Genomic DNA, 27,236 nt, shown 5'->3' with positions numbered 1-27,236 from the left:
AAGGCATAATGAAAAAATTTTTTTCAATTTTTTAAAAATTTTATTTTTGTTATTTTTTAAACTATCATTTCATTTTCTTATTAATTGTGTTTGGTTATTTCATTGGCTTCATTTTTTGAAGAAATGTTGGATCTAAGAAAGGCTCCAGCTGTGACAGGGGAGGATCATTGGTATGGGGTGTTGATGATGGGGCATTCGTGGGAAGAGGTTCACCTGGGGCATGTATGTGAGGCATGTGGTCAGATGTTCATGGGGCATTGTCACAGTGGGTGAAGAATCACACAATAACCAAGAGAACATTAAATGTCCAGTTCTGCCACATTCCCTAATGGGACAGTAAGAATCCCCTGGGTATAGGGGCAGTGACTAGTAAAAGAGGATGGGCCATTGATGGGCCCTTGATATTGATGACTGTACTTATGAACCTTTACTTTTGAAATTGAAACCAAGCTTAGTGTTATAGGTTGCCTAAGAGTTATCTCCTGAGAGACTCCTTATTACTCAAGTGTGGCCTCTCTCTAAGCCAAATGCAACATATAAATGCACTACCTTCCCCCTGGCATAGGACATAATGCCCAGGGATGAGGCTCCCTTATACTGAGGGATTACTGCCAAGCACCAAGTAGCAAAGAAACTGGAAAAAGACATTGACCAAAAGGGGAAAGAGTAAAAACAAATGAGTTTATATGGTTTAAGAGACTTCAAAGTGAGTGGGCAGATCATTCTAGAGTTTACACTTATGCACATCCTAGTAGGATCTGATTGGCTGCTACAGTAAATAATTGCCTCAAATAGGTGGGTTCCTGAGAGCTCTGGAGACAGCCAGACATTATAGGCTGGGTTGACATCTGAGGAATTTGGCACCCCACCATTGGGTCCTACTTTGGAATTTATGATCCCCAGTGTGACAGAGTTGGACTTAGTTGTGGTTTCAAAACACATGGCTCTTCTGCCAATTGTATTTGAACCTATAGTTAGTAATAAAACTTATGCCCAAGAGACTTATAGTTTTGGGCTTTCTATGTGCCAGTTGGGCTCTGAAACTCAAGAGATTTGCAACACCTACTCTCCTGTTCATTGGGCTCACCAAGGACATCTGACAAGGAGATGAGAATGGACAACAGCCATTCCAAAGAACAGTGTCTGCAACTACAAGAAGATGGTCACATCCACCTGCCCCTTGGGATCTAAGCCTCCTCTAAGTTAGAGGCAGACTGAGCATCACCTTTCCAGAATTCTTGCAATTGGGGAATGAATGATGGACTTTATTAGACTTACTGTTATTCTGTTACAGACTTATTGTGATTTTAGTAATGGAAGAACTTTTATTATTGATGAGGAAGCAGTGGCCTCCAGAGGTTCTGAGGAGAGGGAGAGGGAAAAATAGGTGTAATAAGGGGCCTTTTCAGGGCACTGGAGTTGTGCTTAATGATGTTACAGTGTCAGGTACAGGCCTTTATATGTCTTGTCATAACTTATAAAATTGTATGGGAGAGAATTTAAACTATAATGTAAAGTATAATCCTCACTTAGTGGCAGTGCCCCAATATGTGGTCATCAATTGTAACAAATGTACCACACTAATGAGGGATGTTTTTAATGTGGGAAAGTGTGGGAAGGGAAGGGAGTGGGGCATTTGGGAATTGGGAAAGGGAAGGTTTTCCTGAGCCCTTTAACCTTCCCAGCCCCCTGGGCCTTCTCTTTGCCAGAGCTCTGAGTGAGGGGCTAGGTGTGGCAAATTAAAACAACCACCTAGGCTGTAGAATTAAAAATAAGTTTGTCCTGTGTTTCCCCAATTTAAACCTTTCAATAGCTTTAAAATAATGGTGGTTAATAATCCTATTAATGAATTTCAGGAAGCAAATGAAAAGTCCTTGAAAGCTATGGAAGATCTTTTCTAAATTATGATTGAAACAAATTAAACAATTGTAATATATTCCAGAACCTAGCATTCAGTATGCTTTTAAGATTATTCACAGTTTTAGAATTTTATTAAACAAGAGAAGTTTTAAACCTTTTGTAAAGTAAGGAAAAAGAACATTCCTGGAATAAACTATAATGATTTCAATTTTATTTAACTTAGATGTAATCTCCCTACATTTATAGAATGCCAGTTAAATAAATATTATATTAATTCTTTAAGACAATGAAATTCTAAATTCATGTTTAATGGAATTAAGTTAAACAGAGGAAATGTAGATCTGAACTTTCTTCAATGAATAAAGTAAGCTTCATTGGCTAATTGTAATTTTTTAAAAAAGACTTATTTATCCCTCCCACCTTTTTGTTTATGTACTTGCATGTGCTTCCCGTGTCTTTTCTTTAAGAGGCTCCAGGAACTGATCCTGGAATCTCCGATGTGGGAGAGAGGCATTCACTTTCACAAGCCGCCTCATCTCTCAGTCTGCTGCATCTCTCAATGTCTCTCCTCTGTGTCTCACTTTGTTGTGTTACCTTGCTGCACCAGCTGTGTGCAGCATGGGCTGTCAGCTCTCCATGTCAATGGACTTTCAGCTCTACAGTGCTCAGGCCAGTTTGCCTTTACCAGGAGGCCCTGGGAATTGAAGCTGGGGCCTCCTATATGGTAGGTGGGAACCTGGTCACTGCCTCCCTAATTGTAGTTTAATAAGCTTATTTTAATGTGAAGTATCCAGTCCATGTGGTTATGGTAAATTATATGGAGTTTGGAAAAGCATCTTCTAAACTGAAGCATTTAAGTGACTAATTCCAGGAAACCATTATTAATTAGAACTGTACATTGATATTAATAATAAAGAGTAACTTCATAGCAGGGAAACCTATCAGAGGCCACCTCAATCTGCATGTTAAAGTGGTGGTATGGAAAGATAATCTTGATTGCTTTGGGAACCCTTAGTTTTCATAAAATACTGGAGAAAGTAGTTTCTCCTATACTGCTAAAGTAAAATACCTGTTCATTTACATAACTTGGCAAAAGTAGTATCATTTAATATATTATATATTATATTGGAGGTATTTAGAAAGAATATAAAGATCAACAATATGGAAGTCTATCTCTTTTAAAATCTCTTGTGCATCTAAACCTGGCTGAAATACCCTGCATGTTGCCTGTCCATTTGAGCTGTTGGCCAAGTTGGTCACTGACCTCTACAAAATAAAGGTATCTATCAGATCTCTGGTTATGCTCCTGAAGAGGATGAAGAGTACATTGCAGCTTCAGACTCCTGCAGCAGCCAGCAATGGATTGATAATGGCCAGATGGACAATGCCCCCATAGTGGCTCTGTTTCATAGTGTCAAAGGGCATTGTGCACCAGGCACGTGAAACACTGGAGCCTTACCTTCCTAGTCTCTAAGATCAACTGTGCTGCAGCATGCTGGCTGTGTGAAGGACTCGCCATGTGGAGCAACAATGATCAGAGTACTGTGAGTAGAACTTAAACACAATTGGCATGATGGCCTGCTCCCATGGGAAGATAACATGTATGGTATTGTAAACCTGGAGCTTAGATCTATTAACTGCAGCTCAAAGAGGAATTTGTGCATTAATTCATGAATTATGAATTAATTAGTATTAAGTACTTACCTACATACTGATGAATATGATAATATCTCTTCAATTCTAGATCATACGCAGAAGGGTTTTGAGCATGTTAAAAATCTTGGTAAACTTAATTCATTTTATAAGTAGGTAAGGAATGTAGCTGTAAGATAAAGGAATGGCTCTCTTAAGTACCATCTTTATTTTATTTGCCATGTGCTTATCTTGTTGCCTATACTGTTTCTGTGAGTTTATGTCTAGGGCAGTCCCTCTTCACACTGCTCCTAGCTGTCCTAAGCATAACCACTGCTGTAGGAACTGGGACTGAATTTCCTACCAAAACCTAGCAGGTCTACTATAGTCTCTCCCTGGAGTTAACCAACAGCATAAAAGAATTCAAGGAAGAATGCTGTTTCCATCAACTTTGGGAGGAAGCAGCATCTAAAGGTACCTGGCCTTTCTCACTCTTGTGATCTAATATGTCATGACTACACCCCTTTTTGGGTCTTTTTGCCACCATCTTCTTTATCTCTTTATTGGGACCATGGATTTTCAAAATTCATATTAAGTTTATTTCTTATGACTCAATGCCTTATTAATCATGTGGAGATTTCATCCAGTTCCAACCAGGATGTGGACCCATTTTTCCTCAAACACAATAGAATAGCGAGAGAGGTTCATGCCCTGTCAGGCAGGGACTACTGCCCTAACCAGCAGGAAGCAACTACAGAAGAATGACCTTGGCCCCTCAGCACCCCTTTAAGAATAATGGCATGAACTCTTTGAGGGTGAGTTGAGACAGTTGAGTACAGGGAAATGAGGAGATGAGCCACAACATGGCTAACAGACTACATGGCCATGAGACCCTTCTGAGTCCTTGACCTTGACTTTCAGGTTCCAGTTGGGACTCTTTCCTGGGCTGAGGGGAGGCACTGCATATTCCAAAGACTACTCAGCTTTGACCCCCATTATTGGTGGGGTAACCAATAGCAGCTTGGGCCCCTCCCATTACCTTTAGTAAGGGGAGGAAAAATTCATAGCTTTGAAGGTGACCACTCAAGCCAGAACTCACTTTCTCTGCCTAGAGAAGCTGACACCAGTATTGGTGCTTATTTCCATCCTCTCCATTTCTCAGCAAGTTCTCTTCTTTCTCCCATTTCTAAATAAAATCTTTTTCCTGGCTTAACTAAAAAAGAAAGAAACAAAGAAAGAAGAGAGATTCCACAATAGATGTTACAGATGGAGCTTTGAATAGGGTTTAGTGACTTCCACAAATGACAGTCCACTTAGCAGCAGAATGTCCCCATGGTACAGGAAGCCTGGATGTGCAATTCTGAAATCCCAGAATGTTACCCCATTAGTAGGAGACCAACATTTTCATGGTTTGAATCCACACAATTCCGAGTAATGTACATGTTTTCAAGATGCTCAGTAAGAGAATCAAGGTGTCTTGTGGCTGGCAGGATTTTTATGTGTAGATGGAAAAATTTAAAATATCAGTAAACAAAATTACATCTATTCTTTCTTGCTAGAGGTTATTTCTAAAATAAAGTGTTTGAATACAGTATGCGCAAAAGTTACTGATGAGTTTTTGGACCATGTGATATACATAAGTTACTTTGGCAGATCTTTTATATGCCTGATAATAGGAAAACCAATTGTTGGTAAAATTGTAGGTCCTATTAAAATGACTCTGAACCTATAGGATTGGGAATCTATAGCACTAGAAATAAAGTTTTTTAAAAAATCTGAAAATAGCTGCCACCACGAAAACCAAATTAAAAAACTAAATAAAAAGAAAACTGAAATTCAAATGCCTCATATGAATGATAAGAGTCATTGAAAAGGCAGCACTAAAATACAATGAGAAATTAAAATTTAATTGTAAAATACTTATAAGCTTAAGTTCAGAAATAAAATGTATTTAAAGACATGTAATTGAAAACACCTTTAAAGATAATTGATTCTGAAAATATATACACATTTAAAGGTACCTAGACAAGATGGCATTTGTTCCCTTCCAAAATAAGAGTTAAAATAAGGGGCAATAATAATCAGATGGAGAAACTAGAGAAACTAGAGAAGGACAGGTGCAGTGGAGAAAAGGAGTATGAAGACCCATACTTAAGAGGATATGAAAAGATCTTGCTGGGGAAGGGGGGAAAGGGTTTGATGTTGACTATATGGGAGTCCCCTATATTGTATATGTGACTTTACTGTGATCTAAATTTTTTTCAAGACAAAATTAAAAATTAAAAAAAAGGGTGTAGGCACCAAGGAAGGAATGGAAGAGATTGCCTTGCCACTGTACATACAGGGCAACAGCTATTACAGTGATGAGACAAAACACCAAAACCAAAGTTTTATGATATTTTTCATTTTTTAGTACCCCTGTTTTTTACTTTATTTCAGTTTTTCTAAATATGGATTTTGTTTCTAATCTTGAAACCTATTACTATTTCATTTTTGTACTGATAAAATTTGGCAATATATTATGCTTCATTTTTGAAGAAGTTTTGAATCACAGTAGGGTTCAACTATGACAGGGGAGGAACACTGGTATGGGGGGTCATTGATGGGGGGCACATGGTTGGGAGGGAGTTATCCTTGGCATGTATATAGGGTATATAAAAATGTTTGGATATTCATTGCGTATTGTCACAGTAAGTAGAGTTACAAACAACAGCTGAGGGAGTGCTGAGTTCCCAGCTAGGGGAGCTCTGTCACATTCCCCAGCAGAACAGCAACCATCCCTCTAGTGCATGGGCAAAGACCAGTGAAGAAAGATGGTCCAATGATGGGCCCTTGGTACTGATGACTATGCTTATGAGCCTCTGTGCTTGAAATTCCAACTAGGCCTAGAGCTGCAGGGTGCATGAGAGTTACTCCTGAGAGCCTCCATGTTGCTTAAATGTGGCCTCTCTCTAAGCCAAACTCAGCATGTAAATGTGTTACCTTGCCCTCCACGTGGGACATGACTCCTGGGGATGAGCCTTCCTTGCACCGAGGAATTACTCCCAAGCAGCAGCTGGTGATGCAACTAGAAAAACGCCTTGAATAAAAGGGGGAAATGGTAAAGACAAATGAGTTTATATGACTAAGAGACTTCAAAATGAGTTGGGAGGTCATCAGAGGGGTTGCACTTATGCACACCTCAGCAGGATTCCAGAGACAGCTAAAATAGATAACCTCAGGTAGTGGTGCTCCTGAGGGCTACAGAGGCACACATGTTCTACGGTCATTGCAGATGGCTCTGGTGTTCAATGCCTTGCCAGTGGATCCTACTTTGGAATTTGTGCCCCCGAGTGTGATGGAGTTGGACTCACATGTGACCTCTCTACACATGCCTCATCTGTCACTTTTGCTGAACTTGGCATTGGTGTATACTCAGTAGACTTGAATCTCTAGGCTGTCCATGTGCCAGCTGGACCCTGAGTCTCAGCAGAGTTGTGGCACCTTACTCTCCGGTTCATTGGACTTATCCAGGTCAGCTAACAGGGAGGTGAGGATGGTGAACCTCCACACCAGGGAACCGAGAGAGTCTACAACTGCAAGCAGGAGAATTGCATCCATCAGCTATGTGGGATCTAAGCCCCCTCTCGGTTTAGAGGTAGAGTGGACATCACTATCCCAGGGTCCACAGGATGGTGGAATAAAATATGGATTAGAGTGGACTTACTGGTATTCTACTATAGAACTGTTGTGACTCTAGCAATGGAAGACACTGTATCACTGATGTGGAGACAGTGTACAGGGGAGTTGCTGAGTACAGGGAGAGGGAGGAAGTGGTGTGATATGGGGGCATTTTCAGAATTTGGAGTTGTCCTGAATGATATTGCTGGGACAGATGCAGGACATTATATATCCTGCCATGTCCCACTGAATGGACTGGGGGAAAGTGTAATCTTCAATGTAAACCATAATCCAGGTGGTATACCAGTGCTCCAAGATGTATTCACCAAATGCAGTGAATGTGTCCCTGATGAAAAGGTTGATGTGTGAGGTGTGGGTTGGGGTAGGATGTGGCATAATCAGAACCTCTTATTTTTTAAAAAATTTATTTATTTCTCTCCCCTTCTCCCCATCCCGGTTGTCTGTTCTCTGTGTCTATTTGCTGCATCATCTTCTTTGTCCACTCTGTTGTCAGTGGCACGTGTGAATCTGTGTTTCTTTTTGTTGCATCATCTTGTTGTGTCAGCTCTCCATGTATGCGGCACCATCCCTGGGCAGGCTGCACTTTCTTTCACTCTGGGTGGCTCTCCTTACAGGGTGCACTCCTTGCACGTGGGGCTCCCCTACACAGGGGGCACCCCTGCATGGCAGGGCACTCCTTGTGTGCATCAGCACTGTGCATGGGCCAGCTCCACATGGGTCAAGGAGGCCCAGGGTTTGAACTGCGGACCTCCCATATGGTAGACAGATGCCCTAACCACTGGGCCAAGTCCGCCACCCACAGAACCTCTTATTCTTTTAAATTTTTAAATTTTTATTTTATTTTTTTTAAGATACATAGATCACAATAAATGTTACATTAAAATATATGTGTCTCCCATGTATGAGGGACCATAGATATGGTGAGAATCATTAGAAAGAAACTTGTGGTTGTAAAGGTGCACAATTCAAAATGAGTGGAATAACTGTGAAGGTTAAGCTAATGTGTCAACTTGGCCAGGTAATTGTGCCCAGTTGTTTGGCCAAGCAAGCACTGAGCTAATTGTAATACAAGGACATTTATGGACTTTAGTCACCAGTGACTTTACTGCATAGATAGCTGATTGCATCTCCATCAGTCAAGGAGATTGTCATCAGCAATGAGTAATGCTTTATCCAGTCAGCTGAATGCCTTAAAAGGGGAAGTGATTCCAGCATTCCCAGACAACCACTGTCTCCCAGAAACTCATCAAGAACCTTCATTGGACTTTCATTGAAGCCCTTGGTTTGTAGCCTGCCTGTGGAACCTGGACTTGTGCATTCCCACAGTCATGTGAGAGACTCATATAAAATCTCTTACTATTGACAGGTATCTCCTATTGATTCTGTTTCCCTAGAGAACCCTGACTAATAGAGTAACCATGACTATCAAAAAGATGTCAGAATATTGAATTGTTATGTAGACTCACAGGTATTTTCAATCTAAAATATGGTATGTGTACTCTCAGATAATTGGATGTTAAGTGAGGGATTATTTCTAGAAACTGGTCAGAATTATGTTGAAGGAATGCATTTTATTCCACTATTTTCAGAAACAGAGATACATTTTAAGAGAAAATACATATCTCAAAACTCCCAGAGCCATTTTTCCCACATTTTTATTGTGTAGTGCATTAATCTCATAAAATATTGAAATTGAGGCAAGTTCCCTATATCAATTTTCCCATGAAAACTGTAGGGAAGACAATATTCAAGAAACATTCTAGTCAATGCTATCCCAGTGAATATTTTTTATTTAAGCAAAATATTTTAAAGCTGTAATATACTGTTACATTACATTTTATTTCTTAAAGAATTATTTTTGTCATTTCTGTGTTTAGTTTTCATATCTAAGGATGAAACTTTTGAAATGTTCTTTGATCTTATCTGCCACAGTGACTTTAGTTCATAGTTCTGGGATTCTTCTTAGATTTAAGTCTTCATGGTCCTACTATAACTATTTTTACCAGAATAAAATAGAAAGGTAGATCTAGTAACACGTGATCTGACTTCTACACTTTTAAAAATTGTGAATAGTTTTAAATGGATTTATCTTTTACTGAATTCATTTTGCATACTACAAATGGTCCAATTATTTTTGGTCACAGTTGGCACTTACAAGTATCTGTAAGCTATTTGTATGATGGTTTTCCATGGTATAAGCTTTTACTCATATATAAATATTACACCATATATAAATATATCTCTGGTGTAAGTCAGGAATGGGACCAAAGAAAATGCCTCAAGTAATTTAAACCACTGCTTGGTGTCATTTTGAAATGACTTTGTACAAATCTAGCCTGTAGTCCTGAAACATGGACCAGAGTTTCATAGGAACAAAAGGGATAAATCCTTTGCCTTTAGTAAGTTTTAATAAGGAAATTTCCTTGGGCACCAAGTACTTTTTAGTATATAATACTGCTACTATAAATACCTATTTTTATATCACACTAACAACAATTTAGTAGGAATAACTTATTTCCTAGTAAATGTTTTAAATAATTGGGAAAAATGACTAGATATGAGTCTCTTAAAGGTCTGCATATATCTTTTTATTTTTACCCAATTAATATTGGATTTTTTCTATGTAATTCTTTATGTGTATATCTCAGATGTGCCTGGTTCATTTGGTATCATTATAGGAGTGATGTGCATTTGTTTTTTTATATTTTAATTTTTACTCATGTTAGACATGTAGCATCAAGGTACCCAAATCCATATACATAGGTCATAAAATATTTAAAAAAATATATAAATTCCTTCCAGTGAATGATAGACACATCAGTTGTTTATGTTTATTTGTAACTCTTCATACAATATGGGTTGAATACTTCAATTTCTATTTGTGATTCTTTGCATTTCTGATTGTTCAAGAGCATTCATTTTGGTATATTTTCATCTGAGCTCTGCAAGGACTTACCTCATTCAAAAGCAAGTGGGCCCAATGACTCTAAAGGAGCTCCCAGATAGCCTTTTGATCTGCACCCCATGGAGCCTCTGCTATGACAGCCACCTGTTCCTCCAGCCATTTCCTTCCTGGTGGGAAAATGCTTAGCACTGGTAGGATGGCATGTGGTTTGCCAGTCAGCCCCAGGACATGAGTGGGACAGGTTTTGGAATAAGGGCTGGGGAGAGGCCTGGGTTAAGCATGCCTTTCATTAACTACTTAGAAAATGAGGTTTGCCAGGACCTTTTAACATGTTCAGTATCCCTCTGCATATGATCTAGAACAGAAATGTCTCATTATAATCATTAGGCATATAGGTTCTGTGCTTAATAGTAATTAATGCAGCAACTAATGCATAAGTTTCTTTTTGAGTGGCAATTAATAGATCTAAGCTCCAGATTTACAATGCCATACATGTTCTCTCTCCATGGGAGGAGGCCATAGTGCCAATTTTGTGTTTAAGTTCTACTTACATGTCTCTGGTAATCATTGCTCCACTTGGTATGCCCTTCATACAGCCAGCATGTTGCAGTACCATTGACCCTAGAGAAGAGCTAGGAAGGTAGGCTCCAGTATTCCACCAGCCTGGTGTATAAGTGCCCATTAGCGCCATGAAACCATGCCAGTCTGGAGGTGATATCATTGTACATCTCACCATTTTGAGCCCTTATTGGCTGCAGCCAGAGTCTGAAACTCTCCCCCATTTTTCTCCATTAAGAAAATCTTTGATTACTGTGATACATTGGTTCCAATTGTTGAACACATATTGAAGCATTGCTACTGAGCATGACTATAGTTTACATTCTGCTTGACACAACTTTATAGGTTATGACAAAATGTGTAGAGGGCTGTATCTGTCATTGCAGTGTTATGCAGGACAATTCCAATGTCCTGAAAATGCACCCACGTTGAACCTATTCTTCTCTTTCCCTTCCCCTCAGGACCTCTGGTGGCCACTGCCTTTACAATGACCAAAGTAATTTCCATTGCTAGAATAAAATAGCAAGAAGTCTTTAATTGTATACTACTAAGTCTACTTTAGTCCATTGTTCACTCCCCAATGTTGAGGATTTGGGGATGGTGATGCCCACTCTTGTTTCTAATTGAGAGGGGCTTAGATCCCATGAGGCAGATGGATGGAACCATCTTGCTTGCAGCTGCACACACTCTCTGTTCCTTGGGATGGGTGTTGTCCATCATCATCTTGTTAGTTGTCCTGGGTGAGTCCAGTGAACTGGTGAGTAGGTATTGTAACTCGGCTGAGATTCAGGGCTCAGAACAGACCAAAGATTTAAGTCTCTGGGACATGTATTTAAAAGTATAGTGCTAATTTTAGTTTTATACTTTCAAAGAAATGCTTTAATTCTGAATTAGTGATATATTTTATTATGACACCCTTCTTTTGGCATAGTTGAAGGATCACACTTTTCTTATTCTTTCTAAGTAATATGATTTTTGTGGTTGGTGGTTTTTTTTTTTTTTTTTGGATGCTCAGAATGAATTTAGAGGACTTGGAATTTTTTTATTGGAAAAATTGTGGTAGAAGAAATAAGTATCCCTTGGCTACAATATTGAGCCTTGATATGATCCAGTAAATCTTTCTACATGTACTTGAAAGTTTTGGTCATCCATTTATCTATCTATACCTACATAATTTTTTTGGTGAAAATATTCCGTAGTTCAAATGAACTAAGAAGAGTCAAAACAGTGATTCAAAATCCAGTGTTTCTTCTTACTCTATCACATTGTTTCTCAAAGTGATTAGAAAGTCACAGACTTTCAAAGTCATAAAAAAAAAACCTTCCTATAACATAGATTCTTCCTGAATCGTTGCTTTTTCTTGATTTCTGCAGCCCCATTGTTCAGATCCTCTTGGGCCCTTATTTCTCCCTCCTTTACACTTCCTCCATATTCTCAGTTTAATATTAGTGGTTAAGGCTTTTTACTTTTGCTTTTTACACTCCAGTCTTTTTCCTTTGCAGATCTCTTATTTACACACATTTACTTGTGTAAATAAATTTGTTTGAATCCAGCATCCACCTTTTTCCTTTGGTAGCTTTTACATGAATGTCCTCTCTGTGGTCTGATGTAATGTGCCTAAAATATAATTTCTTATCTTTCTGTGAAACCAACTGCCCTTTGGAACTGATCTTGAATCTCACCTGGGATTGGAAACTCATATGTCATCCTTCACCTTATCCCTGCCTTAAAAAATGCAGCATTTGCTTGAGTTCTGCAAATTCTGTCCTTTTTAAAATTCTTAGTACCACTTCATTGCCCCATGTATTAAGAGGTATTTATCTTTGCCTTCAAGATTTTTTTTATTAGAGAGATTGTAGATTTCCAGAAAGATGCATAAAGTGTTCCCATTTCCTGCCCCCATTTTAAACATTTTACATTAGTGTGGTACCTTTGTTACAATCAATGAGTAAATATTATTATTGTTGTACTATTTTTTATAACCTTATTTCAAATTCAGAAAAATATAACAGAAAAATGCAGCTCAACAAGTTATGGATACATTCTTCCTAAAAAGTTCTTTCTCATCTTTATCTGGTCTAATTGCAAATTCTAACTCAGTTGCTTCTGTAGTGTTCATAAAGATACAGAGATTAGTTAAATATCATAATTATGCAGTATTAAAAAATAATGAGAAAAACTGCTTAATCCTATTCAGATTTCACAAAACCAAACTCTGTCTTTTTTTAACCCTGAGCATTAATGTAGTATCAACCTTGCTTTTGCTAGAAAATCATCGCAATGGTGTTAATTATAGTTCCAAATAATTTACATTTTTCCATTGTATCAGCACATTCTTAACATGTAGTAGAAGTCCATTCCTCTATCTTATTAATCAAAATCTCCGGCCAAAATCATTGTTCTACATTCCCAATATTATTCTTCAGCTGTCCTCTAACCTTAATTTTCCTAGACACTGTTTTTGGCCACATTCTCGTTCATAAATCATCAGTGTGTGTTACATTCACAATATGTTGCCATCAAGTTCAAGCATTACCATATATGCATTTTACCTGATTAAATATTCTATATATACCAGCATCATCTTCCCCTTTTCATCCACATTCCATCTCCCACCAAACTTCATTTCATAGTCCCAACTCCATAAGTCTATTCATTGTATTTAGATCATATTAGTGAGGCCATAAAGTGTTTGCCCTCTTGTGTCTGGTTCCTTTACTCAGTCTAATATCCTCAGTGCTCCTCCACACTGTCTTTGCTTCTGCAATTGATTTTTTCTTACTTCTGAATAATATTCCACTGTATGAAAATACCAGATTTTGCTTATCAATTCATTGGTTGATGAATACTTAGGTTTTTCCATCTTTTAGCAATTGTGAATAATATAATTGTCCTATTAATTATTGTCCTGTTTCCTTTAGGGTTCACTGTATTGTGTAGTCCTGTTGTTGTTTACTTTTAATTTTTATTCTATCAACGTATATACCACCCCAAATTTCCCCTTCTATCCACATTTAGATATATAATACAGTGGCCTTAATTATATTCACAATGTCATGTTACCATCACCACTGTACATTAACAAAAGTAAGTGATCTTTTCACTTTCCAGTTTCTTCCTTCCAGTCTGTAACAGTTCTATTCAGTTTGGACCATTTACTCCTCATGACTTTCCTTGTAGCCTAAAATCTTTAGTTAGTAACTTGATCTATGCTTATAGGATCAAGTCCAAACTCCATTCTCTGGTTTTCAGACCTTCCTATTGCTTTGCAACTTACGGTTTCTTCTTTTTTTAATATAGACATTTATCACTATGAATTTTCCTCTTGGTACACCTTTTGCTGCAAAACCATAGGTATTTGATACATTGTGTTGTCATTTTCATTCTTTCATGGTAGTCACTAATTTCTTTTGTGATTTCCTCCTTGACCCACTGCTTGTCTAAGAATGTGTCATTTAAAATGTATATCTGTGTGCCTGATCTGGTTCTCTGTCCTTAACTGATTTCCATTGTGGTCAGGAAAATGCTTTTGTATAACTTCAATCTTAATTCATTGAGAGTTGTTATGTGACCTAGCATGTGGTCCATCCTGGAGAATGATCCTTGTGTGCTCGAGAAGAATGTATATCCTGCTGTATTTGGGTGTAATGTTCTGTAATTGTGTATTGGGTCCAAATCCACTAATGTATAATTCAAAGTCTTTGTTTCTTTATTAATTCTCTGTCAAGATGTTCTAATGGTGATAATGGTGTACTAAAATCCCCCACTATAATTTCAGAGGCATCTATTTCTCCATTTAGTTTTTCCAGTGTTTGCCTCATGTATTTGATGCACCCTAGTTAGGTGCCTAAGTGTTTATGATTGTTCTCTGTTCTTGATAGAGTGTCCTTTTTATTAATATATAGTGTCCTTTGTCTCTTACAATAGTTTGCATTTGAAGTCTAATTGTCAGATATTAGTATAGCTCCTCCAGCTGTTTTTTGGTTATTATTTGCTTGTAAAATTGTTTTCCAACCATTCACTTTCAGTCTCCTTTCATCCCTGGGTCTAAGGTACAGTTCTTGTAGACAGCATATTGAGAGGTCATATTTCCTTATCCATTCTGCCAATCTGTGTCTCTTGATGGGTGAGTTTAATCCATTAATGTTCAATTTTATTACTGTCAAGGAATTACATTATCCATATTTTCTTTAGGTTTATATATGCTACATATTGTTTTTATTTCTCTTTAAAATGAGAAATTATTGCTCTTACACTCTCCTCCAACTCTCTCTCTCCTGTTTTTTCCTTTCAGCCTGCAGAACTCCCTTTAGTATTTCTTGAAAGGCAGGTTTCTTATTGACATAATGTCTTACTTTCTGTTTATCTGTGAATATTTTGAACTCTCCCTCATTTTTGAATGCCAGCTTTGCTGTTTAAAGTATTCTTGGCTGACAGCTTTTTTCTTTTAGCATGTTAACTATGCCATACTACTGGCTTCTTGCCTCCATGGTTTCAGATGAGAATTTGCACTTTATCTTATCAAGCTTCCCTTGTATGTGATGGATCTCTTTTGACAATTTGACAAGTGTATGTCTTAGAGTAGAACTGTTAAGATTTATACTAGCTGGGGTGTGCTGCACTTTCTGGACATGTACATCCATCTCCCTCAATAGGTTTGGGAAGTTTTCAGCCATTATTTCCTCCAAAACCCCTTCTATTCCCTTTCTTTTCTCTTCTCCTTCTGGGATGCCTATAATGCATATGTTTGTGTGTTTTGCATTGTCATTCAGGTTCCTAATTCCCTGCTGGATTTTTTCTGTCTTATTATCGATCAATTCTACTATATGTTTGATTTCAGATGTACTGTCTTCCACATCACCAATTCTTTCCTCTGCCTCTTCAAATCTGCTGTTATTTGCTCAGAGTGTATTTTTGATTTCTTAGATTGTGCTATTCATCCCCATCATATCCATTATATTTTTGTGCATGATTGCAATTTCTTCTGTATTCTCTCATATTCTCATATTCTTAATCTCTTCCTTCACTTCATTAAATTGGTCCCTAATATATGTTTTGAGAACTTTAATTTCTTGTTTGATGTTCTGGTCTTCTTCCTTGTTTTTAGTTTGTTCACTGGACTGGGCCATGTTTTCCTTATTATTGGTTTGGTTTGTAGTTTTTTGTTGCTGTCTGGTCATCATTTTATCTTGGTAGGTTTATTCAGTTGATTAGCTTCTTTGTCTAGTCTTGTGGTTTAATTAGTTGTTTTTGTGTGAATGTTAACTCTTCTCTTTGTCACTTTGTTCTTATTCTATTTCCTTGTTTTTGCTAAGTTCACTTGAAGGAAAATATTAGGGCAAGAGAAAGCAAAAGGAGTAAGAAAAGAAAAAGGATAATAGTAGTATTGATAGTAAATGTTAACAGAAGAACCATGAGATCTAGGAGAATGGATATTAGACTCATGTAAGCTGTGTAGAGTTATAGCAGTAAGAAAAGTGGAGTACCTATAATGAGACAGTAAACTGAATATGGGGAGGAATATAGAATGAATTAAAAGACCAATGTGGTCAGGATAGAGAGAAAGAGAAAAGAAAGGACAATAATATAGAGAGTGAATAAGACAGAAAACAGTACAAAGGTATTAGAAAAAGACAGAAAAATTGGGGGCTAAAAAAAAGAGAGGTAGAATATAAGAGAAACAATAAATGATGGAGGATAGGAAGATGTAGAGGAAAGTGGATAGCATTATTAGCCAAAATCAGTACACACAGAAAAGAGGATATCTAGGATGAGGAAACACAGCAAATGTGAATCACTCCCTGCAGCACCTAATACAAAAAATATAAAAAAGAAGAGAAAAAAAGGGAAAAAAGGGGGGTGGTGGAAAGCAAGCAAGTAAAAGGAAAAAAGAAGAAGAAGAAAAGGTCCTGGGGGGATGAAAAGGAAGGAAAAACAAGAAAACAAATCACAAAAGACCAGACAAAGTTTCAAGCAAGGAATTCTCTTTGCAGGCAAATAAAATGCTTAGAAGTCTGACCTTCCCCCTTTCTCCCTGTCTCAATTCCCTCCTCCCATGGCAGCAGGAAAGCTGTGTGAGGGGTCCAGCAGGAAATTCAAGTGGGTCCTTGGTGACCCAAATCACCAGAAAAAAACAATGATTCCTAATTTCCAAAGAGAGAGCACCCACACCTCACCAGGGACCCCAAATATGCTATTGGAAGCTTTGAAAACACATCCTACAGTCCCTCTTCCTTAGGTTTACTACAGAGGGCTAGTTGATTTTTTGACTCCCACTTCTCCCAGACCAAGTTTCCTATCCCAGGGCATTTAGGTAAATTGGGCTTTCTCAGCAGATTCACTTCTCCTTTCTTCCCAGGCTCTCCCCAAGCCTGCTGGTATGCCTCTTGAAGCTAAAAAAAAAAAAAAAAAAAATGGGGGTGGTGGCAGTGGGGGGCCTGGAAAATTGAACCCACACTTTTGTTCGGCCCCTCTGCACCTCCCATCATAACCCTCAGAATCAGGGAGTCAGTCCAAAACCAGAGGGCTAGGGTAATCCTGTACCTCAGGGAGTGCTGGACTCAGGAGAGGGAAGTCCAGGATATTGTGGACTCAGGGTATGTGGATCTGGAACATGGGCTATGGGGGCTTAGGGGTTATGGACCTGGGGACCACACTTCTGGGAAACACGGATCTTGGAAACACTGCTGCACTACTGACAGTTCAGGAAATGCTGTGACTGCCAGCCCTAGGGGGAAGGGTCCCGCCTCCCCACAACTTCTGACCTCAGTGCTAGAACCCACAATTCTACCTTTAGCAAGCACTACTTCTGTTGCAGCCTCTCCAAATCCATGTCCAAACACCTCCTGCCTTGCAAGCCACCAAGACAGCGCCCTCCAGCAAGATTCCAACCCTACTGAGCTGGTCCGTTGGGATGCCATCTTGCCCCACCTCCTCTCTTTGGTTTCTTAAGGTGTCAGGGCACTTCTTTTTTTGACATCAGATCTGTAAGTTTATTTGCTCAATGTACGATAGCTACATAATGACTCACATTCATGATATTCTGTCACTGAGGAAAACTGCTAAGAATGGTCCATGTGTAAAATAATTCCTTAGAGAAACACAGAGTTGGAAAAATAATCACTGATTAGACCTTAAAAATAGTTCACTGCATAACATGACAAAAAGCACAAAGGCTCATTCAGAGAACATAGTTATTGTTCTCCTACACTGTAATGGTTATAATTTCACCATGGCAAACACCAGACATTAAGATTAAGCTAACACTGGTGTTTCTTTTACTCCCCCCCCCTTTAAAAACAAAATATATAACTGCATGTCACTATAGCAACATCCAAAACAGATCAATTTGTTATGATCACTATTGGTAGAGCAAACTTTACCCCCCAAAGGAAAATTTAAATTAAAAAAAAAAAAGAGAAACTTAAAAAAATTTGAAGACTTAAATTTTTGTCATAGGAATACATAACACCTATAGTATAAGTTAATGAATTTCAAGTTACTATATAGAAATACAAACTAGCATGCACACTATTGTATCAATAGAGTAATGGAGGGGTAATCATTTCACTATAGAGATAGTATGATAGGCAAGTGCATTTCTTTAAAAATAAAGAAAAGAAACCATTCAAGCAGCTTAAATATCGAGTCTCCCTTTGGCCTCTTCATTTTTAGCCCTAAAGTATTTTATCTTGCATTATTCTAAAAAGCAGCCAGAGCCAAAGCTGAAATTTAAAAGAAAAATAGGTTTTGCAATTCCAGTAAATCATTTCCAAATGCTACAAGGAAAGACACAACACTGCTCACTTGACATGAAGATAAAGGAAAGAAAGCCCTGCCCCACCCCCCAATCTTTCCCCATCCATGGAATTTACTCTAGACTCCTGTAATGGCACAAAAGCTGCAAAGCTTTCTCCTATTGATTCTTCAGGTGGAGTTAATTGGGGCTCCCGCTCCAGCACATGGAGGGGCCTTCTAAGGAAAGTCATGCTGGGTAAACTGCAGTGTCAGAGAGTACACTGATCCCATGTCATCGCATTCTTCTACCTTCACTGTCTGTGGATCCTGTTAGGCATATCCATCTCCTAAGTACATGCTCAAATTTGGTATTAGCAAAAACATGGGTCAAGTTTTTCCTTAATTATTACACCTCTCCTTGCCTACATAAAACAAATAAAGCAAGTCCAATGTCATTACTTAATTCTCGAGAGTTCACATTGTTACTGATTTTTTTATATATCTCAGCATATGTACAAGTCATGTTTATACAAAGATTGATTCAAAAATGAGAATGAGGGACTTAGGGCTAACTGAAAACAAATTTGTGGAAATAGCAATGTAGTTTCCTTCAATTCCAAATTGTGCACTGATTGCACAAGAGAAGTGACTCTCCAACATCTATGCTTTCACTAAAAGAAAAAAATATATAGAAAAAGTATGGTCAAACAGGAGTATTTATTATCTGATAATGATTTTAGTTTATCTTCCTACACAATTACTTGGGGAAGGAGTGTTTTCCCAAGAAGAAAGACTGACACACAAGGATCCCTAAATTTGACAATGTTTATGAATATAACTCTTCCTTTTGGATTTTCCTACCAGTAAAGCTTCTAGCACCTGAATTTTCATACTGCACCACAAACTCTCAGAATGACCATGCAACTTCTACAACCCAATAGCACTTACAACCCAACTGGCTGCCATCAACATCAGGTACAGTGGGAAAAATCAAGTGAAAAAGTGAAATGGAAGTATAATCCCTGAGGAAGAAGCTGTGTCATTTTAAAAAATCAGAATGTTCTTTGAAAATACCAACACAATAAATGACATACAGACCTGAGTTTTCTGTTTTTGTGGTGTTTAACATTTCTATTAAAGTGGTTAAAATTTTTGTGGTGGATTTAAGTTAAGAGGGAAAAAGGACAAAAATCCCACAGCCAACCTGCCAAGCACCTGTTAACTAAAACATAAAGTAGCTTTTTGGCCCAGGAGACAGATAACACCAAAACCAACCTGGATAAAGCTGAGTAAGGGTGTAAAGCCACAAAACACTAGCAAAGAAAAATATACAGTCAGTGGCTTGTGTTACATATGGCTGCAATGTAGATATACTGTAAACTGCAATTTAGTCTTAATACCATCAACTAATCGGAGACTTCAGGAAACTGGCAAGGCCTAAACCATAGGATAAATATACCTTATTTCTAAGTCTGTCAGTTTGGGATCTAAACTATTCCATGTCTGGTAGAGTACACTCTGAAAAAAATGCACAGCTAAAACAGATGAGATAGAAAGTACCCAAAACTTAAGAGCATATGTACAAAAAATCCTTACTGGAACCACAGAATTTACTGAATGAAGGCCATTCCATTTAAGTTTTCTTTTCATCTTAAAATCCTATCTAGCAATAAGTTCAATTAAAGACAGCTCCACTTGCATTCATCTACAGAACAGTCCATATGCCAGTGTGAGGATGCTATTCCAATACCAGCACAGCTAGCCTGACTTTCCACTAGTGGTTTTTTGGCAAAAATGTCAAAGAGGCAATCAAAGATAGGATAGTTCATGGGTTTCTCCCAAGGTAGGTCACCCCTCCATTTCTTTCCCCCACCTGACCCCCAACTCATGGGAAAAAAATTAAGACTGTAGTAGTAGCATCAGCGTGCGCAGCCAATCCACCTGGGGGCCTTAATTGTTGCCTTCTCCACCATCGTCGTCTTGCTGATCACTTGTCCAGAGAGTGAGGTTGTCATGGAGAAGCTGCATGATGAGAGTGGAGTCTTTGTAGGAGTCTCATTGAGAGTGTAGAGCTCGGCGATGGCGTCATCAAAAGTAGTCTTGGTCAAGTGGCAGGCTTGCCCTAGGGCATTCTGGATCTCATAGTAGAAAATGGAATAGTTGAGAGCAAGGCCTAATCTAATGGGGTGAGTAGGCTGCATGTGCTCCTTGCTGATCTCATGGGCCTCACTATAGGCCTTTTCAGAGGACTCCACAACCGTCGCCCTTTTCTCTCCTGTGGCTACTTTGGCCAGGTAGCGGTAATAGTCCCCTTTCATCTTCAGGTAACACACTTTACTTTCATACTGGGTCTCACTGCAATTCTTGATCAGGTAGTTATCCAGCAGGCTCAGCACATCCTGACATACTGCTTCCAACTCCTATTTTCTCACGGTAAGCATGAACCATCTCTTCTTATTACCATCTGCAGAGGTCTTTTGCTCAATGCTACTGATGACTCTCCAGGAAGAACGGTGTGCCCCAACAACATTCCTGTAAGCCACAGAGAGAAAGTTTCTTTCTTCACTGGACAGGGACTCATTCAGCTCTGTCACGTTCTTCATGACCGCAGCCATGTGGTCATAGCGCTCCGCCTGCTCAGCCAGCCGGGCTTTCTGCACCAGCTGCTCATGGTCCACCATCTTCGTGGGCTGGGTCGGGCTGCACGAGGAGACCAGGGCAGCCTGAAGCATGTGGAGGGTGGCTGCAGTGTGGTGGGAGCCCGTGTGCTGGAGGGACTGACCCACAAAGCGACCAGCTCTGGTGGCGGTGGCGCTGAGGCTGTGGCTCGAGCTGTGACCATGGGACTGGGTGCGAGGTGGCTCGGTGTCAGGACACTTTTGAGCAGAAATTGGAGGCCCCCAAGTAATTCATTCAGCACATGTTCATGGAGCAGGCCAGTCCAGCAGCTCCACCTGGAACCTGGCTCTGAATGTCTGGAATGGGAGGGGTCTGAGGGGCCATCTGCTCCAGGACCCTCACCTGTTGCTCAGCATCTCCAGGCAGCCACTCCCTCTTTCCTGTCCCTCCTGTCCCCTGACAGACCCTGCCCCCCCAAGGGCCTGTATATCATCCCAGTAGAACAATGCTAATGTCATAGGTGTTTACTGAGCACTTACTATGTGCCAGATGCCTTAGTGTGCTGCTTCAGCTTAATCCTTGCTCCCTTGTCCCTCCTTCTATGCTCTGACCTCAGTTTGCTCTGACCCCAGAGCTTGCCCCTGAATGTCCTGGGAAGGCCTGGCTGCTTCCAGGGAGGAGAGCCACCCATAGGAGGCTAAAACCAGAACCCAACTGCCACACTCTTCCTTGTTGTCTCCTCACCTGGTCTCTAGTTCTTCCTCACAAACAAGACCCCCACCCATACCTGGAAAGTCACCACCTACTCACCTGCTCTGCCAGCCCCCACAAGTCTTCCTTTAGGTCCCAGCTCAAGTGCTGCCTCCCTGGGCAACCTTCCTTTGATTCCTCCAGGCAGACTTCCCTACTCCACAGCCTGTGCTCCCTGCTCCCCTTGTGTACTCTCTGCTCCTTATGGCATTTGTGGCATCATCACTGTCAGCAAGGCTGTCTCCATCTCCCCTTAAGGTACTGTCCAAACTGAGTCCTCTCACTGTCTTACCTGGGGAAGCTACACAGCAGGTACCCAGTCAACACTGGATAAAAAAATGAACTTATGGCTATGAAAGGTCTTGGAGGCCAAAGATATTAGAATCCTGAATTCTCAGAAGGGCTCAAAATGTGTTCAGAGAGGGCCCAGCTTAGAGCCCTTAGAGCCAGAGTAGATGAGAACTGGAAGTGTGGCCAAGCACCCAGGACAAGCCACCAGCCCCGGGCATGTGTACCTCCAGGAGTGTTGCAGCAGCTGTGACCCCTGAGGCTTGAACCGCTGTGAGTGTATGAAGTAATTTAACTCTCAGACAGTTGTCTGTGCCATGTAATTAAGCTTAGATCATTCTGCAGGTCATTCTGGAGGTGCAGAGGGAGCTGCTGGTAGAGGAGCTTGGCTTTGTCACCTCTGAGTCACAGCATCTCTCTGAGATGGGACAGATGCTGGGCTCTCAGGATGAAGGATGAAAGGGGCCTCGCAGGTCCTCTGAGTCATATGTCTGCTGCAGCCTCTGCAGTGGAAGCCTGTTCTGAGTGCTTGGTGTGTGCCATGTGTGCTTGTCACCTGCCTTGTTAGGGGCTGGGGGGGGCACAGTCAAGCCTGGGAGAGAATTCAGGCACACAGCTGGTCAAAACTCTGGCTGGGTGCTGCTGGGACTGTGGCCACTCTGGGTGGGATTCGGGTGTCTTGCCCCCAGGAAAGGGCTCAGAATCCAGGTGACCTAGGAACCCAGCTGAACATCTGTGGGCTCCAGAGTCCAGTGCCCAGCTGCTCTGGGGTGGAGACCTCTGGGGCAATGATGGGTTGAGCTGTCTTGTGGGCCCTTGGCATTTGCCCGTGTGTGTGTGTGTGGGGGGCTGGCCCCCTTCAGCAGAGGCAGCACGCATCTGCCATCAAGTCTGGCTGTTTGGCCATGATCTGCCCCAGGACCAGGCGTGCTTGTCCTCTGCGGCTGCTTTAGCCAGTGTTGTCAAGAGCAGCCCAGGCCTGGGCTCCCTGCCTGTTAGGAGGCCCAGGGAAGTCCCATTCTGTGGGGACAAAGGAATATTTTACATCCCCTAGTTCCCTTTGTCCTTGAAATAACCACGTGTGATAGGTATTGTCCTGCTTTCCTTTTGGTCCTCACTGGACCAAAAGGACTGGGGTTCCAGGTAACTTGCCCCAGTTGCATGCCTTGTAAGGGGCAGGATGTGATAGACCAAGCCTCACCTGCTTCTGCAGCCCACAGGTCACAAACATCCACAATTGCCAGATGGGGGGCCATGGAGGTGTGAGTGCTCAGGAGCGTGGGTGCTGAGAAGGGCGCCGCTGGTGCTGGGGAGGGAGCACTGTGGTGGGCATGATCTCTGAGCAGGGTCTGGGGGCTGGGCAGGACTGGCTGGAGGTGGAGGAGTTGAGGCTACAGAGCCATTTTATGTATTCAGATATATATTTAACAGCTATTAATTACATTCATAGTGTTGTACTACCATCACCACCATCCATTACCAGAACATTTCCATTGTTCCAAATGTTAATGCTATACATTTTAAGTCTTAACTTCCCATTTAAGACTTTAATGTCCCCAAAATACCTACTGGCTGGATTTTGGATTTTATTCTGAATGAAATGGAAACGAGATGGAAAGCCAATTGAGTGTTTTGAAGTTATTGTATGCCTTATTTTAAAAATATGTGTTTGGTTGCTATGTTGTGAATAGAATATATGGACTGATGTTGGAAGCAGGGGGACAGACTATGAATCTCATGCAAGAATCCAGTAGAGATGATGGTCAGGAAAAGTATGGTACCATGGAGATTTTAAAAGACTTAGACTTGCTTCATATAGTACCACAATATCTCTTGAAAATTTTTATCACTTTTCAAACAAGTCCTTTTTGATATGACTTTTTTCCTCTGAAACGTTAAATATCTATAATAAAACTTGACAAAAGAGTTTTAGGTAAAGGTATGTTCATTATTTGCATGGCATAATAGCTTCTCAGAAAATATGATATATGATGCAAAACACAGAAATTACTCTCTATGTTTGAATGAACCAAAGTATTTTATGCACAAGGGAGAGAATAAGGCAGCCTCTATATGACTCTTTACTCTGTGATGCTCCTGAGATATTTCTCCACATTTTGAAGAGTTTTCTTGAAAACCCAAGGAGGTTGAAAACTTGGTGAAGTAGTAGGGCAAAAAAGGAAAAAAAAAGGGTAAATACAATAGAAACTGTAAATGTACAATTCAGAAGTATTAATTAAATTCATAATGTTATGCTACCATCACTACCAACAATTATCAAAATTTTTCATCACATCAAGTACAAACTCCATACCCATTAAGCAAAACCTCTCCATTCCCTCTACACCCACAGTCCCTGATAACCTCTAATCAACTTTCTGCCTGTATGTATTAGTTTATTCATTCATGTAAGTGGAATCAGAATATTTGTCCTTTGTGTCTGGTTATTTCATTTGGCATAATAGTTTCATTCATCCGTGTTGTGGCATGTACAGAGTTTCATTCCTTTTTTTGACTGAATATTATTCCATTGCATGTTTTATTTATCTTTTCATCCTTTGATGTACACTTGGATTGTTTCTATCTTTGGGTTATGTTAAATAATGCTGATATGAGCATTTATGTATAAGAATCTGTTAGGGTTGCTGTTTTCATTTCTTTTGAGTATATACCTAGAAGTATGGTTCCTGATCATATGGTAATTCTATATTTAAACTTTTAAGAAATTACCAAATTGTTTTCCACAGAGGCTGCACAATTTTACCCTTCCAGTCACATTATTTTTAACCATTTTTTCTTTTGTAAACAAAGCAAGCATACAGAAAAGTGCATAGAACAAAAATTGTCAATTTAAACACTAATAACCAAGCAAACTCCCATATAATTGAAACTATTGCCAATATCTCAAATCCATCCCAATGAACAATGCTTTACTTTGCTCAGAAATTACCAGACAACTAGCATTGTAGGAATTACATTAAAAAAAAAAAAAATTAACCACCTTTTAATAAACTGGAACAATATTGCATAGTTTTTCCTGTTTTTATAAAAAAAAGTCTTATGCATTGATTTGTTTTCAATTTTTGCTCTTTTATTCTATTACCATGTATACAGCCTAACGTTTCCACTTTTAATCACATTCAAATATATAATTCAGTGATGTTAATTATGTTCACAGTGTTGTGCTAAAAATCATCACCATTCATTACCAAAACTTACCAACCATCCTAAATAGAAACTCTGTATATTTTAATCATTGACTCCCTACTCCCTACTTCCACCCTGGTAACCTACATTCTAAATTCTGATTCTATGAGTTTTCTTATTTTACTTATTTCATATCAATGAGATCATACAATATTTGCCCTTTTGTGTCTCATTTATTTTACTCAATATGATGTCTTCAGGGTCTATCCATGTTGTTGCATGTATCAGAAGTTTATTCCCACTTATGGCTGAATTATATTCCATTTTGTGAATATACCACATAATGCCTATCTTTCATCATTTAATGCACACTTGGGGTCCTTGAATCATTTGTCAATTGTAAATAATGCCACTAAGAACATGGGTGTGCAAATATCTGAGTACCTATTTCCAATTGTTTTGGCTAATTATCTATGAGTGTGATTGCCAGGTCAAATGGTAATTCTATACTTAAATTTCTGATGAATTGCCAAATGTCTTCCACAGTGGAACCATTTTACATTCCCAATAACAACGAATGAGTGTACCTATTTCTCAACACCCTCTTCAACACTTGTAATTTTCAGTTTTTGAAATAGTAGCCATTCTAGTGGGTGTGAAATGGTATCTCATTGTGTTTTTTATTTGCATTTCCCTAATGGCTAATGATATTGAGCATCTTTTCATGGACTTTTTGGTCATTTGTATATTATCTTTGGAGAAATGTCTATTCAAGCCTTTTACCCATTTTTTTAAAGGGTGTGGTGGTTTGAAGTTATATATTCCCCAGGAAAACACGTTCTTAAACTTAACCCTTGTAAATACCAGTAAATTGCTCTCTCTGCTCACTGGTTACTCTCACCCATCCCCCACTTTTACCATAGGCAGCAGTGGGGATCCAGCCCTCGACATACCTTGCTGGTACCAGTGAGAGAGATGTAGAAACCTGGTTCCCCAAAATTGAAGGAGGTATGGTAAGGCTCAAAGCTTCCCATTGCTTTTGATTAGCTACTTTGGATCACTGGGGGCATGGCCCTGAGGGCAATTATTATTCCAGTGCCTCTCTTTCCCCAACAAAAGTGGCAGAAGAGACTTAAAGAAAGATTACATCCTTAGAACTGCAGAAGACAGTTGGAATGCATTTGCTAGAATGGTGCCAAGTCTAGGAAGTACAGCTTTGGGGAGCCATGGAATTAAAGTGATAACAAAAAGTAACTACCAATGAAGAATTTTACATCTGGAAAGACTTTCTTTCAATAATGAGGGAAAGATTATGACATTCTTAGATAAATAAAAGCTGAGGAAGTTTATCACCACTAGAACTGCCCTACAAGCAATGCTAAAGGGAGTTATACAGACTGAAAGAAAAAGAAACTAGACAGTAGTTCAATGTGACATAAAGAATAAAGGCATTAGATAAAACTAACAATATGGATAACTATAAAATATTATATTGTATTTTTAGTATGTAACTCCTCTTTTCACACACTAAAGGTGTCAAAATGCAAATGCAAAGAATGTAATGATATATATATATATATATATTAATGTACAATGAAATAATTTGTAACGAGTACCAAAAAAAGGTAGGGGAATAGTGAGGTATAGGAACACTGTATCAGTATGCTATGGATGTCAAATTGTTTTCAAATCAAATATGACAGTTACATAGTTAGGGTGCTAAACTTTAACCCATGGTAACCACAGAAAAATATATGAAAAATAAACCCATGAAGAAATGAGAAGGTATATATTATGGAATAATACAAAAAGCCAAATGAGTATGAAAGTTAACATTAATGGAAGAATTGAGGGACAAAATAGTTAAAAGACTTACAAAGACTTTTCTTAACTGACAGAATTGTGCAAGAGAGAGTGTAAACTACAATGTATGCTATAATCCATGTTTAGTGGCAGTGATCCAAAATGTGTTCATCAATTTTAACAAATGTACCACACTAATGAAGGATGTTGTTAATGTAGGAAAATGTGGGAGTGGTTGGGAGTAGGGCATATAGGA

At 39.3% G+C, this 27,236-nt stretch overlaps 1 long non-coding RNA gene and 1 pseudogene across 5 annotated transcripts in view; one reads left to right on the top strand and one right to left on the bottom strand.

The window, feature by feature from the left end:
• The window catches only part of LOC139438407 (uncharacterized), a 214,563-nt gene that overhangs the window by 54,263 nt on the left and 133,064 nt on the right, over positions 1-27,236 (top strand). The gene's annotated exons all lie outside the window — the stretch shown is intronic.
• Positions 20,324-21,054, bottom strand: LOC101443604 (14-3-3 protein gamma-like; annotated as a pseudogene).

This window comes from Dasypus novemcinctus, chromosome Y (genome assembly GCF_030445035.2).
Source record: "Dasypus novemcinctus isolate mDasNov1 chromosome Y, mDasNov1.1.hap2, whole genome shotgun sequence".
Classification (NCBI taxonomy): domain Eukaryota; kingdom Metazoa; phylum Chordata; class Mammalia; order Cingulata; family Dasypodidae; genus Dasypus; species Dasypus novemcinctus.
The sequence above is the reverse complement of the archived record's forward strand: the minus strand, read 5'-3'. Positions and strand labels throughout refer to the sequence as shown.